The sequence below is a fragment of the Fukomys damarensis genome, unplaced genomic scaffold, assembly GCF_012274545.1.
Source record: "Fukomys damarensis isolate Sample0158 unplaced genomic scaffold, DMR_v1.0_HiC HiC_scaffold_25, whole genome shotgun sequence".
Taxonomy (NCBI): Eukaryota; Metazoa; Chordata; class Mammalia; order Rodentia; family Bathyergidae; genus Fukomys; species Fukomys damarensis.
In genome coordinates this window covers 9,693,766-9,700,893 of record NW_022900937.1, presented here as the reverse complement: position 1 = coordinate 9,700,893, position 7,128 = coordinate 9,693,766, and the positions used below count along the sequence as shown (strand labels likewise).

Below are 7,128 nucleotides of genomic sequence, written 5' to 3'. Positions count from 1 at the left end.
GAATGGCTCACACTAACAATAGCTCTCTGGCAGATAGAAACACAAAGAAATCCACATTTGGCTAAGGTTTGAAGAAGAAACCTGAGGAGGTAGACTTATAATCTTTTACACAAGGATGAGGATTTTGAAGATTCTTTGAAGCTAATGAGAAAATAATGAATGTTTACTAATATTAAAAAATATTTTTCCAACTTATAAGAACTGTCCCCCAAAGAACACTGAGCCAGGGCTTGCCTAACAACGAAACTAGGCTAGCAGAACAGAGAACTTCCCTCTTCCCACAAACAGGGTAGTAAGTACAAGCAACAGAAAAAGTTTACCAACATGTGAGGAGTAAGAAGTTGAGAGAGAAACTAAAATGCAGGACCACAAGGAAAGCCTAGAGCTAAGGTAAAATCAGGAACACTGAGCCTTCTAGACAATAAGTCCTAACTGTTATGAGCAGAAGATAACACTAGAGAACTTTGAAGGTAGTATTAAAAATAACCATGTCAGAAAATTCAAATCCACCCTGATTCCTGGCTACACTGATTAAATCTGCATTAATAGTTTGTTAGAAGAGGTATGCTTATTTTCAGACACAGATCTTTTGGTCCTCACTATTTTACACAACGTCCAGCATTCAATAAAAAACTATAAGTGCTTGCTTCAGCAGCACATACACTAAAATTGGAATGATACAGAGACTAGCATGGCCCTGAGCAAATTCATGAAATATTCCATATTTTTTATTGAAATCCCAACAGTATATTTCACAGAACTAGAGAAAACAATCCAAAAACTCATTTGGAAGCAGAAAAGATCTAGAATAGCAAAAGCCATTCTAAGCAACAGAGACATGACAAGGGGGTATCACAATCCCCAAATACAAAGCCACTGTGATAAAAACAGCATGGTATTGGCAAATAAACAGATCCAAGGATCAGTGGAATAGATTAGAACATGCAGAAACAACTCCAGATGTACTCAGCTACCTTACCTTATCTTTGATACAGGAGCCAACCATCCTCAGTGAAGGAATAACTGCATTGGAAAATCTGGATTGCAATCCACCAAAGATTAAAACTAGATCCCTATCTTTCACCAAGCACTAAACTATCACCTAAGAGGATTAAAGATCTAAATATTAAAACAGAAACACTAAACTTGCTGGAAGATAAGTTAGGTAGAATTCTCGAAGACATTGGCATAGAAAAAGACTTTATGAACAAATCCTCAGTAGAATGGAACTAGCACAAAGAATCAACAACTGGGATCTCATCTTATTAAAAAGCTTCTGCACTGCAAAAGAAGTCATCAACAGAGCTATTAGACAACCCAAAATGTGGGGAAAAATTTTTACTAGCTGTCCCTCAAAGGTCTACTATCTAGAATATATAAAGAACTTTAAAAAATCAGGCCCCCCCAAATATAAATACCCAATTCAAAAATGGGCATCTGAAATGAATAGACATTTCTCAGACAAATAAGTAAATGCAGCAAATAAATATATGAAAAAATGTTCAACATCGCTGGTCATTTGAGAGACGCAGATGAAAACAACACTGAGATTCTATCTCGCCCCAGAAAAAAATGACTGCTAACAAGGAATTAACTAATAACAAATGCTGTCAGGGGTTTAGGGAGAAAGGAATCCTTCTCCATTGTTGGTGGAAGTGCAGAATGGTGCAACTACTGTGGAAATCAATATGGAGATACCTCAAAAAAACTAGGATTAGAAGTCCCATTTGACCCAGCTATCCCTCTGCTGGATATCTTTCCAAAAGAAATAAAACAATCATACCAGCAGACTGGTGAGGATGGGAGTTGCACGAAGCCATCAGCAAGAACTCCTCCCCCACACAGGCCTCCCTACAACCAGCTGACCAGTGAGGTCCAGAGCACAGCGACCCAAAACCACTACCACTCTCACCCCGACGCCCCCTCCCCACTTCTGGCTACTCCTGTTCCTCATCTACACTGCAGAGGCACAGGGGGTCTTAAAGGCTATTGCCCTGAGTTTGAGCAGAAGTGAATAATAGTAAGAGGGCCTTACTCCTTCTAAGTTCCCATCCCGAGGGTAAAATTATTATACTGATCAGTTTATTCATTATAAGCATATTTTGGGCTAGTCTTCGATTATGCTTTATTTCATATGGTTAAAGGTGATAGATTAATAACTACCACAAATTGTCAATTTCTACTGTTGTTGCTGATTATATCACTTGGTCTAGTGTTGAGATTGGTCTAATCAGTTATCTTTCCTGGTATAAAGAAAATGGGATTGCCCCAAAGTGATCAGTGACTCAAATATTAAAGACCAGGAATATCTGGTCTAAGATTGCTCTAAGAAGCAATCATTCCATAAGGTTTCTAAATACAAGCAACAAAGATACCTACAATAAGTAAGATCTAAGTATCAATCCAGGAATTAAATCAAGGACTACACCAACAACAATAATAGAAATGAAAAGACATTTAAACAAGACACAGTCTTCCAGCTTACCAAAGAAATTCTGGGGAAAATGAGATGGAAAAGTCTAATAACCACGTGGGTAATCTGAACCAATAGCACAGGAAGTTAAAAAATAGGTTAATTAGGCTCTAGACATATTCAAAACAGAAATACTTTCTCAGATAAAAGACATGATTAGAGACTCTAGAAAAGGAACAGGTAAACATATAGATGAGTTCAGGACCATGATGGAAGCCTTGAACACTCAGCATAGGAAAAAAAATTGAAACCATGAAGGCCCAACATAAGAAAGAAATGGAATCCATGAAACAGATTCAAACTGATATCCAGGAGATTAAAAACTCTATTAAAAGTATACATAGCAGGCTAACACAATCTGAAGACAGAATATCAGACATAGAAGATAGGATGGTGGTCAGTGACCATGAAAAGAGAGATATCTTAAAAATAGTAAGGGATCATGAGAAATCAATCCAACAAACCCCAGAAGATGCAAAGGATAATAATGTAAGATTAATAGGAGTCCATGAAAAAGCAGAAGAAAGCACAAATAACATTTAAAAACTGTTCACAGAACTAATGATAGAAAACTCAAAACAAACAGGAAAAGAATTTGACATACAGATAATTGAGGCATATAGGAGTCCAACTAGCCATGATAAAAAAAAAAATTACACCTAGACATATGATAAACATCCTGGAAACCAAACAGAAGTACAAAATACTACAAACAGTTAAAGAAAAGAAACAAATTACATGCAAAGGAAAGGACATCAGAATCACAACAAACTTTTCAACCCAAACCTTCAAATCAAGGAGAGCTTGGAGTGAGGTATTTCAAGAGTTTAAAGAAAACAACTTCCAATCTAGGCTGATGTATCCTGCAAAGCCATCTTTTAAAATAGATGGGGAAAAAAGATACTTCCATGACAAAGAACACCTGAGAAACTTCTTGAATACCAAGTACCAGCACTCCAAACAATTTTTAAAAATATCCTAGAAAAAGAAAATGAAGGTCACAGCTCCATGATGCCCAACAGAGCAAATCCAATAGGCAAGAATTTAAAGGGAAAGGGGGGAAAAAATAAAACAACCAACAACAGGAAAATAACATGACAATGATAAGTCAATACATATCAGTTATAACCATCAATGTCAATGGTCTCAATTCACCAATCAAAAGAAATAGACTGGCCAAATGGATTAAGAAGCAAAATCTAACAATATGCTGTATACAAGAAACACACTTACTTGAAAAATAAATCCACAGACTAAAATTAAAAGGTTGGAAAACAGTTCTCCATGCTATAGGAACCCAGAAAAAAGTAGGAGTAGCTATCTTATTTGTAGACAAAGTGAATTTCAAACCAAAACTAATTGAGACAAAGCAGGTCACCACTACCTTGTAAGGGGAACAATCCAGGAGGAAGACATGACAATCATACATATATATGCACCAAATACTAATGTCCCTAACTATACAAAACAAATATTAAGTGACATGAAACAAGGAATAGGCACTAATAAAGTTGAAGTGGGGGACCTCAATACCCCATTGTTACAAATAAATCATCTAGACTAAAAATCAACAGCAAAATACTAGAAGTGAACCAAGCTTTTGAACGAATGGACTTAACAGAGGTCTACAAAGTTTTGCACCCAACAAAATCAGAATATACATTATTTTCAGCTGAACACAAGTCATTTCCCAAAATAGAACACATGCTTAAGTAAATGCAAAGGAACTGAAGTTATCCCATGTATATTTTCAGGCCATAGTGCAATTAAATAGGGGATCAATAGCATAAGAAACCAAAAGAACTTTGCAAACACATGGAAATTGAATAACACCCTACCAAACAACCAATGGATTACAGCAGAAATTAAAGAAGAAATTAGACAGTTTTTACAATTTAATGATAATGCAGGTACAATACACAGGAATCTATGAGATACAATGAAAGCAGTTTTACATGGGAAATTCATCAGTGAATGCAAACACTAGAAAAACAGAGCGAGCACAAATAAACAACCCAACACTGAATCTTAAGCTCTTAGAAAAAGCAGAGCAAGAGAAACCCAAAGATCATACAAGGGAAGAAATTAAAAGGTCAGAGTAGAAATTAATGCAATGGAGGCTTAGAAAACAGTACAAAAAAAATCAATGAACCGAAGAGTTGGTTTTTCAAAAGAATAAATAAAATTAATAAACCTTTAACCAACCTTATCAAAAAATTAAAAAAAGAAAAGGCTCAAATTCATGCAATTAGGAATGAAAATGGTGAAGTCACAGCAGATCCAGCAGAAATCCAGAAGATCATCAATACCTACTTAGAAAACCTGTACTCCAAGGAGAAAAAAATGAGAACCAAAACCTGTCATGTAAAGGTTCAAGCTCCCAATAATGAATGTAATTGTACTGTATACCTAAAATGTACCAATAAACTCAATAAAAGAAAACCTGTACTCTAACAGAATGGAGAACACAGAAGAAACAGACAGATTTCTAGATACATATGAATTACCAAAGTTGAATGAAGCAGATATAAAAATTCTAAACACCCCAATTATAATCAGTGAAATTTAAAATGTAATTAAAAATTTACCAACAAAGAAAAGCCCAGGTCCTGATGGCTTCACTGTTGAATTCTACAAGACATTTAGAGAAGAACTATTGCCACTACTCTTTAAACTTTTCAATGAAATGGATAGAGAAGCAATACTTCCAAATTCATTCCTGGAAGCAAGTGTTACTTTGACTCTAAAACCAGGAAAGACCCAACAAAAAAGAGAACTATAGGTTAATCTCCCTAATAAACACAGATGTAAAAATCCTCAATAAGATACTGGTGAACAGAATACAGAGGGTCATCAGAAGATTATACACTCTGATTTAAATCAGATTTATCCTAGGGATGCAAGGATGGTTCAACTTACATAAATCAATAAATGTTACACTATATTAACAGACTGAAGGACAAAAATCATATGATCATCTCAATGGATGCAGAAAAAGCATTCCACAAAATTCAACATCCATTCATGATTAAAAAACAACCTACAGGAAAAGGGAATAGATGTTCTTTATCTTGTCCTGATAAAGGCTATCTATGAAAAGCCAACGGCCCACATCATATTTAATATACAAAAACTGAAAACCTTCATGCTAAAATCGGGAATAAAACAAGGATGTCCACCATCACCACTCCACCACTCCTGCTCAATAGTTTTGGAAACATTAGCCACAGCAATTAAACAAGAAAAAGAAATAAAAGGAATAAAGATAGGAAAGGAAGAACTGCCATTATTTGCTCATGATATGATACTCTACATAGAAGACCAAAAAAACTCTACCAAAAGACTTTTAGACTCAATTGACACTTTCAGCAGAGTAGCTGGACACAAGGTCAATGCTCAAAAATCAATAGCCTTCTTGTACACAAATAATACTCACTGAGTGTGAAATTAGGGAAATAATCCCTTCCATAAAAGCATCCAAAAAGATGAAATATCTAGGAATCAATCTAACAAAGGAAACAGACGACCTCCACATTGAGAACTACAAAACTCTGAAAAAAGAGATCAAAGAGGATATAAGAAAATGGAAAGACATCCCTTGTTCCTGGGTAGGAAGAATCAATATAGTGAAATGGCCATACTTCCAAAACTGCTGTACAGATTCAAGGCAATCCTGATGGATATTTCACAGAACTAGAGAAAACAATCAAAAAATTCATTTGGAATCAGTAGAGACCTAGAATAGCAAAAGCAATTCTAGGCAATAGAGACATGGCAGAGGGTATCACAATCCCCAACTTGAAACTCTACTACAAAGCTACTGTGATAAAAACAGCATGGTACTGGCAAAGGACAGACCTGAGGATCAGTAGAACAGATTAAAAGATGCAGAAACAATTCCTGACATACTTCAGTTACCTCATTTTTGATAAAGGAGCCAAACACCCTCACTGGAGGAAAGATAGTCTTTTTAATAACTGGTGTTGGAAAAACTGGATTTCAACTTGTCAAAGATTAAAACTAGACCCGTATTTTTCACTATGCACTAAAGATGGATTAAAGATGTAAATATTAAAAAGTGAATTAAAGATGTAAATATTAAAACAGGAACACTAAATTGCTGGAAGATAAGTTAGGTAGAACTCTCAAAGACACTGGCATAGGAAAAGGCTTTATGAACAAATCCTCAATGGCACGGGAACTAGCACAAATAATCAACAACTGGAATCTCATCTTTTAAAAAAGTTTCTGCATTGCCAGAGAAATCACAAGCAGAGCTAAGAGACAACCCACAATGTGCTAAACAAATTTTACCAGCTATTCCTCAGATAAAGGTCTACTATCTAGAACATATAAAGAACTCTTTTCAGACACAGAAGTAAAAGCAGTAAATAAACATAGAAAAAATGTTCAACATCGCTGGTCATTTGAGAGATGCAAATGAAAACAACACTGAGATCCCACCTCACCCCAGAAAGAATGGCTGCTATCAAGAAATCAACCAATAACAAATACTGTAGGGGCTGTGGGGAGAAAGGAACCCATCTCCAATGTTGGTGGGAGCGCAGACTGGTGCAACCACTGTGGAAATCAATATGAAGATACCTCAAACAACTAGGATTAGAAGTCTCATTTGACCCAGCTACTCCTCTGCT

At 35.7% G+C, this 7,128-nt stretch overlaps 1 pseudogene; it reads left to right on the top strand.

The window, feature by feature from the left end:
• Nucleotides 1–639: 639 nt before the first annotated feature.
• LOC117283402 lies at nt 640–729 on the top strand (annotated as a pseudogene).
• Nucleotides 730–7,128: the final 6,399 nt, after the last annotated feature.